This window comes from Megalobrama amblycephala, linkage group LG1 (genome assembly GCF_018812025.1).
Source record: "Megalobrama amblycephala isolate DHTTF-2021 linkage group LG1, ASM1881202v1, whole genome shotgun sequence".
Lineage (NCBI taxonomy): Eukaryota > Metazoa > Chordata > Actinopteri > Cypriniformes > Xenocyprididae > Megalobrama > Megalobrama amblycephala.
In genome coordinates this window covers 20,481,669-20,494,065 of record NC_063044.1, presented here as the reverse complement: position 1 = coordinate 20,494,065, position 12,397 = coordinate 20,481,669, and the positions used below count along the sequence as shown (strand labels likewise).

Sequence of the window (12,397 nt, the reverse complement as noted above, 5' to 3'; positions counted from 1 at the left end):
AAACGTAGATCAATAAAAAGTACATTAGTAAATCTTTTTAAAAATAATTTGGCAAATGCTTTTTTCTTTATCCATTTGTCAATCGAGTGGTAAAATGCCATTGGACAGTACACACGTGGGAGCAACCAATCAACTTTCGCCTCAATTTGAAGAGCCAACCCTCTCTCACTTGTAACACTCTCTGTCGTTGGACAGTGAGAGATCAAATCTTCATCCCGCTTTAATTTGGTTTTGTGGCGCCATTTTAATGTCTTGCGCGTCAGTTATTGTGCATAAAACATCATGCAAGTACCATGGCTGACATTGCTAATATTTATAATATAAGACAACTTGCCAATGAAGTGGATAGTGGTTCTCAATCAAATGTCCCAGACCGAACAGCCACTCCGTCTGGAATGCAAGAGCTTAACGCAGTGGACAGCAAGAAAAGTTGCTTAGCCCTTTAAAAAGTTGTTGTTTGTCTGTATGCGAATGTTTATGTTCACATATGATGTTATGCCAATACTATGACACATTAAGAACGAGGCATTTGTCGCATCGCGCAGCTCAGTTGAAGTAAATCGACTTTTCACAAGCTATGGAGCAGAAGCCAGCAGAAGATCTTCAAGTCGTCGTAATCATTCTGCAAGACCTCGCAGTAGCTTCACAAGAGTGTTCTGCTGCTTTAGTATGACACAAAGTGTTGCACCAACAAAGTTTGAAAGGGACTATAGCATGAAAAAGGCCGATATAATAAACCGATGGTTTATTAATTAACTGCATGAAGACACTGAGCTGTATAATGTCTGCTGCATAATCATGCAACTGCTTTAACCCTTAAATGCATACCTCGGGTCTTTAGTGACCGGAGACGTCATTCACTACCCTCCTCCTCATTCATTTTTTAAAGTTAGACATCAACCTTCTTGGTATTCCTCAATCAATTCATTATAAAGAATATAACAAGAAAAAAATCAACAATTTTTGTATTCATTTTTTGTAAAAATTGTATAGGGTCGCAAACGACCCGAGGTGTGTATGAGTGTAGGTATATTTTTTCTGCACAACAATAATTGAATCTTAGATGACGGAATAAGTGCAATTCACCTTTATTCCACAAGGTGGCAATGTCTGATACACAATGAGGAAGTGACGACTCATTCAGACAAAAAACGAAATAATAAGAAAAACATGAAATGGTTCAGCGATTTTCTGCAGAGCAAGTACTGGACGCAATCAAATATGACTGTAACTGTTACTGGATGGATCTGGTGAAGCTGTTAGCGATCGAAATATTGATTTTGAAGATATTGAAAATTATATAGTTTTGAGAATATGTTTGAGATCGCGAATGGGCTCATATTCATGACCTCAAACATTAAACTAGCCTATTATTTGCTGAATTTACTGGGAAATGAGCTCTGCGTCGGGGAAGTCTCGTGCGGCCTAACAAAATGACGCACTCACAGGCAGGATATTTTTAGTCTCAAAATGTAAAAAACTGAGATAACCACTAATTACAATGGCTAGCCCTGCCAATATATAGTGTCGGCCACAGTTTTTATCAAATAAATATGGTATGCGAGGCAAAGGTATGAAAGTTTATAGTCTATATTGATGAAGGCTGCTATCCTCGAGAAGAATCCTCGAGAAAAGCGCTAAGTTAGATTTTCTTAAAACATCTCAACATGTGATAATAATCATACTCACCCTCAAATTTTTTTCTCTCCTCATCAGTGATTTCGATGCCAAACTGCATAAGCTCCTTTATTAATTGTGTGGTATTCATTTTTCCCAACTCCATTCTGAACTTTTGAAGGCGCTTCCCAAATCCGTCGTACAACAGCCAGTCTGACGTCTGACGCATTAACTTTACGCAGGCTTTAAGCAGGGGAACATCGAATTAGACAAAATCAACACAACATAGCACAATACGTGAAGAAATATGATTATATAACATTATCTCGCATTTACCTGAAAAATGTGTCCAAAAAATGCTCGACGAAATCGTGTTCTGAAGTTCTGTCAGGACAGGACCGCGCGCGCAGACTGAAGAACGACTCAAGCAGAGCGGGAAATTCTTAAAGCGACAACAATCGTAACGTTGAAAAAAAAAAATACTACATTACAACAAACATGAACAATTATTATAAATATATTTAATTTAATAGAATCATTAATGTGTTTGGAAATAACATTTATTTTATTTTACAGACAGGATAGGCTACATGAAGTGATGGTTAAGTATTTACATAGCTAATATATAGTCCTACAAAACATCTCAACATTTTAGTTTTAACATTTAAAACTACTTAATATGTTGTCTTGCTGTTATTATGAGCTGACATACATTTAATTAATAAAGAAACAGACATAAGGTATTCTTGTTGGAGCTTAACTGAAAAACGTTTTGAAAGGCACAAAAATGGACCTTTCACATCTAAACCTAAAATGTTGTACCTTTATAAGCCATTTTGGGTACATATTTGTACCCTAAGGACCAATTGTGGACCTTTAAATGAGTTTTGTACCGAACAAAATTTTACCTGCACTGTACCTTTTTTTCTGACAGTGTACAGTTTGAAGATCCTGATTTCGGAAATACATTATGTGATCTCGAGAACATTGATGAACTTCCCTCCAAAGCAACTGTGAAGCTCATCAAAACACTTGAGCTAGATGTCCATTCTACTGACACAGACGAGACAGCGTTGGCTGTAGACAGTTTCTTATGACATTGAGTTTGCCTTGAGAGAGGGCAGTTCTGAATATGTTTGTTACGGCCCATGTCCGAGTTAACAGCTCGTTTAAAAATAATAACTCAATGAGGACATGGACCGCACACATGCAAGAGCCACGGACACCGATTGTCAATTTTCAGGACAATAAATCGCCCTCGTTTAATTATAATAAAAAGAAGGAATAAACAATTCATAAATAAAGTTGCAAACAAAATTAGACAAAACATTAACAAAGGAATTAACAGTAAACAGGTAGGGAAAAAAACAGCCAAAGGAACAAAGAACGCCTGCCTGGCTATTCTCACCAACAGTTCTTACCTAGCTTCCGATAAAGCAAAAGGAGTGAGTCTTCCGGGCCTCTGCTTCCTTCACTATACTTACTACATTATTAAACAGTGACCTGTTTAAACAAATCCACTACCCGTTACTGTTAAAATTAAACATTAACCATATAAAGAAAACATATCGAACAAAACAATGACAAATCAAGAAAACAAACTAAACTACAACAAAACACAGACTAAGCGCCCCATGAGAGCGGACGATGGGTGTTCAACGGGACCGCATCGAGGGGAGAACGCAGAGAGAGACACCAGCGAGAGAGAGAGTCCATTGACGCCATCCACGCTTTTTATGCCGGAAACCCAGTGACGTCATCGTGCTTCCACCAATCCAGAGCTCCACCTATGGGTCTTTAAAACAAACTACACAGCCACGTAACAATGTTAAAGAAGGAAAGCATCTTAAATTGACAAGGGATCAAAAACATAACATACTTGAGAGAATGATTGATACAATTTACAGCTTCAAGGCATACCCAAGTGATAATGACTTTGCCAAAGCAGCTGAAGCCCTGGTGAAGAAACACCCGTTTGAAGGAAAATAGCTCAAGAACTGGTTTTGATGGCTGGAAAGTGTCCTTGAAGTTCAAAATGGATAACTATAGAAGCAAACTTCGCGATCAGGAATGCAAGAAGTTGACATCAATGGGTGTAAAAGAAGCAGGAGCAATCCAGATGCAGAACATAGTTGTGCAAATATTAAATGCCCTAGACGAGCAGAAGTCAACTTCCTCCCTAACTTTCCTTATGGGTCAGATGAACGAAGATTTACGTCTAAAAATGATGGATGACCTTAAAAAGAAGGACCAAGATGTCATGATGATAAATCGACACATGCAACAAACATTTGTGCTGAGACGAAAAGAAATTGTGCAGTCCAGTCCATCAGCCAGCTTTTTTTCGCGAAGCTCAAGTAAGTGATGCTTTAATAAATCGTTTGTTTACTTCTCAAAGAGAAATTTTTGGCATCTTAAAGGGTTAGATCACCCCCAAATGAAAATAGTGATTAACTACTCACCCTCATGTCGTTCCAAACCCGTAATACTTTAGTTCATGTTAAGATCAAGGTCAGATTTTCTTCCATTGACTGCCTTTGTAACTACCATTTTGACGCTTCAAAAACTTCATAATGAGATTGAAAAAATAATCCATATTACTCAAGTAGTTTAGTCCAAATTTTCTGAAGAGAATCAATTGCTTGTTATGATAAAAAGATTTAATTTAGACTTTTACTCACATTTAAACATTGATTAGATGCTAAACCTAATTTGAATAACGCACAAGATTCAACCTTTTCCGGAAGCACAAACGTGCTGCTTAATACATGAGAATGAACCTCATTGGTTATGCAGCATGTTTGAGCTCCCAGAAAAGGTTGAATCTTGTGCATTATTCACATTCAGTTGAGCTTCTGCTTATGTTTGCTGATCAACATGCCAGTAAAAGTATAAATTAAGTATTTTCATCATAACAAGCAATCGATTCTCTTCAAAAAATTTGGACTAAACCTTAAGATTATTGATTCTTGACTTGATTCTTGATCAGTGAATTAGTAGTTACAAAGACAGTCAAGGAAATTTGACAGCATTCTGTCATCAAAAAGATCTTCATTTGTTTTCCGAAGATGAAAAAAAGTCTTAACGGGTGTGGAACAACATGAGGGTGAGTAATTAATGACAGAATTTTCATTTTAGGGTGAACTAACCCTTTAAGGTTTTTGTATGTTCAAATTAATTTTGTTTTAATGCTGTCTTTAAAAGATTAGTTCACCCAAAATATTTCATACTTATTTCATTTAGGTTTGTAAACACACAAAGGTGAGTAAATGATGAATGATTTGTAACAGCCTTTTCATGTGATTATTTTTTTTCTATTTATTGTTGCAGGCACTTGCAGAGTTTCACAGAATCACAAATCGAAATCTGCAGCAGACATTGTACTCCTCCCTGGATAAACATACTCCACAGATTATGGATCTTTTCAGAGCTAAGGCAGCAAAGGGTGGTGTCAGTGGCAACAAGATGGCTGCAATACTAAAAGACTGCGATGAACAAGTAAGTAGACTTGAACCTATTGAAGGGCTGAACAGGATGATATCATTGGTGTAAAAGTAGTCCATGCAACACAAATGTTAATGGGTTAACCCAAAAATGAAAATTGTCATCAGTTACTCACCCTCATGTCATTTCAAACAGGAAGACTTTTATTCATCTTCATATCATAATTGAAAATCTTGGGGGGGGGTCTTTAAAAAAGACTGAAATGTAAAATAATCAACTCCTCCATACACACTCTAGGAAAAACATGGTAATATGGTAGCACAAACGTCAACTAACATCAAACTGTGATTTGTGAGTTGTTTAATGTAATATTGAGTGCCACCATTTTTTTTCCAGGCTGATGGGCAGAGTAAATCATTTCAGTTTGTTCATCATTCAGAGTGACTATTGCTTCAGAGAAATAACCATTAAAGGGTTAGTTCACCCAAAAATGAAATTTGTCATTAAAGGTGCCATAGAATTGAAAATTTAATTTACCTTGGCATAGTTGAATAACAAGCGTTCAGTACATGGAAATGACATACAGTGAGTCTCAAACTCCATTGTTTCCTCCTTCTTATATAAATCTCATTTGTTTAAAAGACCTCCGAAGAACAGGCGAATCTCAACATAACAGTTACGTAACAGTCAGGATCATTAATATGTACACCCCCAATATTTGCATATGCCAGCCCATGATCATGGCATTACACAAGTCTGGATCTGTGTACAGCTGAATCAACAGACTTTATGCAGGTAAGCAAGCAAGGACAACAGCGAAAAATGGCAGATGGAGCAATAATAACTGACATGATCCATGATTACATGATATTTTAAGTGATATTTGTACATTGTCTTTGTAAATGTTTCGTTAGCATGTTGCTAATGTACTGTTAACACTAGAACCGCCGGGGGTCGCTGTATACCTAAAACCGCCATGCGGGTAAATTTTACCCACGCACATAACACCTGTTTTTATATGACTAAAGAACATATTATTTCACTGTATTATGTCACTGTCTTCACAAAAAAGTGTCTAAAGTCATGAAATGATTATGTCTAGTCATCAACTATATTTTTGTCCTGTTGTTTTATGTTCAAGGCTTTTTTTATGCTTTTCATAAAGGTCAATATAAGCTAAATATGTCTGCGCTGACAACGAGAATTAGATGGAAGTAAATACATATTTGGGTGGTGTAATATTATAATTAATCATATATTAAGATAACCCATGTTATTTAAATGTCTAAAATAGCCTATAGACAATAATGAACAATAATAATTCAAGCACACTGCATAGGATGATGCGATGGCAAATTCATGCAAACTGCTTCACCTAATTAATTATTAATTTGTTTCGTTTTATGATTTATAATTTGAATAAGAGAACAACACCAGTAAACTTCAGGTAATCAAAAAATGGTTTTATTCAGTACATCATAGATTGGATTTTTCTTTTTCTTTTTTTGCCAGGAAACGGGTAGACTAGGATAAATAGCAACACAGTAGCGAACAATAAAAGATAGAAATGACAAAACAAACAAATAGTTATTAATTATTAATAAATAATAAATAATTAAATAAATAATAAATAATTAATCAGAAGTTTGGACATTTATGAGTAGGCTAAAACATCTTCATTTGAACATGTGTTGTGAGACTATTTACAGTAGGTCTACAGGTTGCTCAAACACAGTTTGGGCAAACATTCATTACTTTGACTGTGCATTTCCCACAGACAGCATTCCGACACTTCAGGCACTTGGCAAACGTTTTGTTCTGTTTGCATTGTGCCTTCACCATGCACGTCATTCTCCTCAGCTGATCTGCAGTGTCCAGGGGCATGTTCACGTGCGGTGCCACTTTGGATGCCATCCACTCAGCACGCAGCTCCTGGGCCAGCTGAAGCATGAAGTCCCTTCTGGGGATGTTGTTCTCTATGCAGCTCCGGTAAAGCACACAGGCATTAATAGCAGCAAGATCCAGCAAGTTGTAAAATACAGCAACGGGCCACCTATGGGTGCCACCTTGAGACAGACACAAATACCCCTTTTCCACCAAGGCAGTTTGAGTGCTGGTTCGGAGCCAGAGCCTAGTTTCAAATCAGTTCTTTGTCTTTCGACACACAAAGCACCAGCTCCGAACCAGGAAAAGTGGTTCGTAAGTAGCACCAAAACATTGCTGGGCTAGAAGTAAGAACCGCTTGCGTCAGGGGCTAGGGGCGGGGTTACCATAACCAACAAGAAACACCATTTTTGAAATAGCAGCTAATCGAGCTAATAGCAGCTCAATCGTAATCTCCGTCTATATACAAATTACGGCGAGCCGTGTTTGGATGCCGATGTAGGTTCGCAAAGCCATGAGCAACAACAGTAGTGAAACATCCGCGATTGTTGATAGAAGGCTTGTTCGAGATGCATCGGAGCAGCGCGGACCGATTCGGCGGGTGCTGCGGATCCACGGGAGCGTTTGTAGAGCGTACGACTCCTTGTGCTTTTGGATCGTTCTCGCGGAGCTTTGATGTCATGCGCCGATCGCTATGCGAGAAGCCGATGCATCTCGAACAAGCTTGGTGTGTTTCGCGCTGCGGCGCTAGCTTTGCTGTGTGAAATATGAGATGTATACAGTGACGTAAGACCTGGCTCTGTGTTGCTCTCTAGCCCGTGGAAAGGCAAACCGGTTCTTAGAAGACTCATCAGTTGAACCAACTCCGAACTGGCACTAGCACTAGCTCTGAACTAGCACCCGGTTCGTGCTGGTGGAAAGGGGGTAAAAGAGAGCGACAGAGAGGAAGAGTGAACATTATGGCATTATTTAGTCCATTATAATACTACTACGACAATGTAATAATAATAATAACCTTTGACTGAGTATTGGCGAGCCATCTGGTCGAGCACATCAACCCAACTTTGGTTCTGTTGTAGTAGGTCACCGTCTCAGGCTTCCTCTTGTTGTCTGTGGAGATGGCTACATGTTGGTGTTGAGTGCTCAGGATGGTGACATTTCTTCGGGGCTTACACTGATAAACAGTGTGATTTTATCACTTTTCAGCACCAGAAGGTGGAAGCCCCCGCTTATTTTTGTTGATGGTCCCCACCATGCTTGTATTTTTGCGGAGAAGCGAGTTGGCAAGCAGGATGGAGGTGAAGAAATTATCGGTGGTGACATTCCTTCCCTTACTAACAAATGGATCCACCAGCTTCAACACCACACTCTCACCAAGGCATTGTGTGGCTGGTCTGGTGTCATCTTTGCCCAGGTATGGAAAGCCGTTCAACATGTATTTGGAATCAACATCTGCTGCCAGACAAAATTTGATTCCAAATTTATCTGGCGTGTTGGGCATGTACTGTGTGAATCTGCATCTTGCCTTTGTGGGGAACAGTTTCTCATCAACAGTAATGTCTGGCCCTGGTCGGTAGCATGCAATGCAGTTCTGTGTGAATTTCTGCCACACCTCAGCCATGAGTGCAAACTTGTCAGTGGTCAAACGGCATCGCCAGGGTTCCTTCCGATCAAAGCGCAGGTAGCGCATGATTTCCCTAAACCGGTTCCTTGACATTGTGGAAATGAAGAACATGTTGCCCCATTCCTCAGACCAAAAACTTTCAATGTCAATGTTTTTCCCACAGTATGCACCCCTGACATAAAGTAGTGCAATGAATGCCTTTAGCTCAGCAAGGGACATATCCCAGGCTGTGTCCTCAGTGGCTCTGCAGGCTTCAGCCACTGTGCACTCTCGGATGTGCTGCAACATCCCTCGATCACACAAGCACATAAAAGCTGTCATCTTATCTTGGATGTTGCGCCTTGCGTGTGGTGTGGGGCCAGCGGACTCACTGAGAATATTTTGGGCTTGATGTCTCCCAGTGCCTTCACCAGATTTGAGAACAGTCCATACTGTGCCATCTTTCCCGATTTCTTGGACTGGTGCTTGTGGCTCCGTGACACACACTAAAATTAGACAGGGGTTCGACGATCATTTATAATGTATACAGGCTACTTTAGCTGATAGGAAAATGTATCTTTATAGTTAAGGGTGAAACTATAGACCACCTATGGCAGTCAGAAAAGTTACAAGCCAAAAGGCATAATAATAAGGCAGTGACTATTTGCACTAAGTGAAAATAGGAGTATTTTTAGCAAAATGGTATTTACACTAAGTGAAAATATCCATATATTATATATATAAAAAATAACTTTTTGCAGTAGTTAGATGCTATTTATACCTAGTGGAAATAGTGTCAGATACTTGCACCTCAGTATTGTAGTAAGAAAAATTATTTAAAAAGTATGCCATAATAATAGCTACTAATTGCAAATGAGTGTATTTTCAAGTTTATCAAATGGATGCCACTTAATTGTGAAAAGTTTATGTTTTGATGAAAATAAATGCCTTTCCAATCTGCGATGTGATGAGAAAAAAAGAGAATAACTAACTGTACCACTGTGTGTGTGTGTGTGTGTGGTGTTAGTGTAGCCTCTTCCAATAGGGCACTCTAATAATAATAACTGTGGGAGATGACTAAAGAAAATTATTTTACATCCAAAGTTTATTGATGCTCACCCTGTGTAACTATTGTAGCCATCCTGTCCTGAAGAACAGACTCAGTCGGTCTGATTTTTCTCTGAGGCTCTGGATCGCTGTCAGATGAGCTGTCAGATGCTGAGCCGACCCAGGACGCATCACTGATCTCACCACCATCAGACTCTCCATCACTCATGGCATTTAGGGCTTCTAATACCTCTTCGGGAACCATAAATCGCCTCCTTTTACTCATTGTGACTTCATTTTTTTTAACCGTTAACCACTAATTCATTGAGTGAAAGGCGTTGCCTAGCAATGTACAATATTTAAACACATGGGGCGCGAAAATGACAGCGCGAAAATACAGGCATTATATAGCGGGTATATTTGATTCGTGCGGCGCTTATAGGTATAATTGACCCGTTTTTTGATCTGGTTTTTTCTAAACAATTTTTAACATCAAGAGATTGTAAATGACAAAAATTTAGTAAAAGTCAATGACTGGGAGACTTGAATGTTTTATTGAAAACCTATTACGTACATTTAAAGAACAGCCACGGGTAAAATTTACCCCGTGGCGGTTCTAGTGTTAAAGACACCTGGTGCCACACTCTAATCAGCTAATTAACTCAAAACAGCCGCAAAGGCCTTTAAATGGTCTAGTTCTGTAGGCTACACAATCATGGGGAAGACTGCTGACTTGACAGTTGTCCAAAAGACGACCATTGACACCTTGCATAAGGAGGGCAAGACACAAAAGGTCATTGCAAAAGAGGCTGGCTGTTCACAGAGCTCTGTGTCCAAGCACATTAATGGAGAGGCGAAGGGAAGGAAAAGATGTGGTAGAAAAAAAAGTGTACAAGCAATAGGGATAACCTCAACCTGGAGAGGATTGTGAAACAAAACCCATTCAAAAATGTGGGGGAGATTCACAAAGAGTGGACTGCAGCTGGAGTCAGTGCTTCAAGAACCACTACGCACAGACGTATGCAAGACATGGGTTTCAGCTGTCGCATTATTGTGTCAAGCCACTCTTGAACAACAGACAGCGTCAGAAGCGTCTCGCCTGGGCTAAAGACAAAAAGGACTGGACTGCTGCCGAGTGGTCCAAAGTCATGTTCTCTGATGAAAGTAAATTTTGCATTTCCTTTGGGAATCAGGGTCCCAGAGTCTGAGGTCCAGTGTAAAGTTTCCACAGTCAGTGATGGTTTGGGGTGCCATGTCATTGGCTGGTGTTGGTCCACTGTGTTTTCTGAGGTCCAAGGTCAACGCAGCCATATACCAGGAAGTTTTAGAGCACTTCATGCTTCCTGCTGCTGACCAACTTTATGGAGATGCAGATTTAATTTTCCAACAGGACTTGGCACCTGCACACAGTGCCAAAGCTACCAGTACCTGGTTTAAGGACCATGGTATCCCTGTTCTTAATTGGCCAGCAAACTCGCCTGACCTTAACCCCATAGAAAATCTATGGGGTATTGTGAAGAGGAAGATGTGATATGCCAGACCCAACAATGCAGAAGAGCTGAACGGCCACCATCAGAGCAACCTGGGCTCTAATAACACCTGAGCAGTGCCACAGACTGATTGACTCCATGCCACGCCGCATTGCTGCAGTAATTCAGGCAAAAGGAGCCCCAACTAAGTGTTGAGTGCTGTACATGCTCATACTTTTCATGTTCATACTTTTCAGTTGGCCATGATTTCTAAAAATCATTTCTTTGTATTGGTCTTAAGTAATATTCTAATTTTCTGAGATACTGAATTTGGGATTTTCCTTAGTTGTCAGTTATAATCATCAAAATTAAAAGAAATAAACATTTGAAATATATCAGTCTTTGTAAAGTATGTATACGAACTGTACAGTTATTTAATCAATTTATGGGCGAAATATATGAATATAATAAATCGTAAAGCCTTATGATTAATTATGATACATATATCGACCCAAGAGGGAATTATGCATATATACGTGAATCAATTACAACAAATTATAATCAATTAAGTATATGATCAGTTCTAGCTTAATAGTTGTTTAGAGAAACTATCCAAGTTTGTCCAGCAAACTGTTAGTTTTCACAGACTACTATAAAAGGAAGGTTATTATCTGGCCACGAGAATAAACCTCCTATCATAGCATCAAAGCATAAAGCATAAAGCAATGGTGCTGGATCGAAAAACGTTAAAGTGACCTGGGTTTTATAAATGAACAGCAGAATTGGACATGAATATAATGTATTTAATATATGAAATTGTTAATACAAAGGTTACACGGCTAAATATACACAGGGCATATACATATATACAGAAGTGAACAGTAAAGAAAGGGAAAGAGAGAAAACAAGTAGCAAAACGTACTAACAGTCCTTGAGAGCCAGCAGAGAAAATCTGTTTCATTAAGTCGTATACAGGTATATTGCATCTAATGATACAGGTGATGTTCAGTGCTGCTGAACATCCAATTTGTTCCATTTGTTCCAACCAATGGTCAGGGTGCAGTGTTTGGCGGGCAAACTTTCTTTGTCTTGTCTTGCGGCTCGATTTGCATAATTTATGATGTGTAGATCAGGGTACATTTTTCTTTGAAGTACCATTAAAAATAGAACAATGCATTTTACAGTTATGTGACATACATTGTTGAATGGGGCGTAAGGAGAGCTTTACATAGACCAAGTTTGTCAGGTGGGACAAGGGAAGTTATAATTCATAGACAAATTTTTATCATTAGAAATAACACTAGCACAACTACAGTCATTTAAACTAAGTCTA

At 39.0% G+C, this 12,397-nt stretch overlaps 1 protein-coding gene across 1 annotated transcript in view; it reads right to left on the bottom strand.

Moving 5' to 3' along the window:
* LOC125243939 (gastrula zinc finger protein XlCGF57.1-like) overlaps positions 1 to 12,397 on the bottom strand; it is an 848,513-nt gene that overhangs the window by 440,837 nt on the left and 395,279 nt on the right. The window lies entirely within an intron of this gene.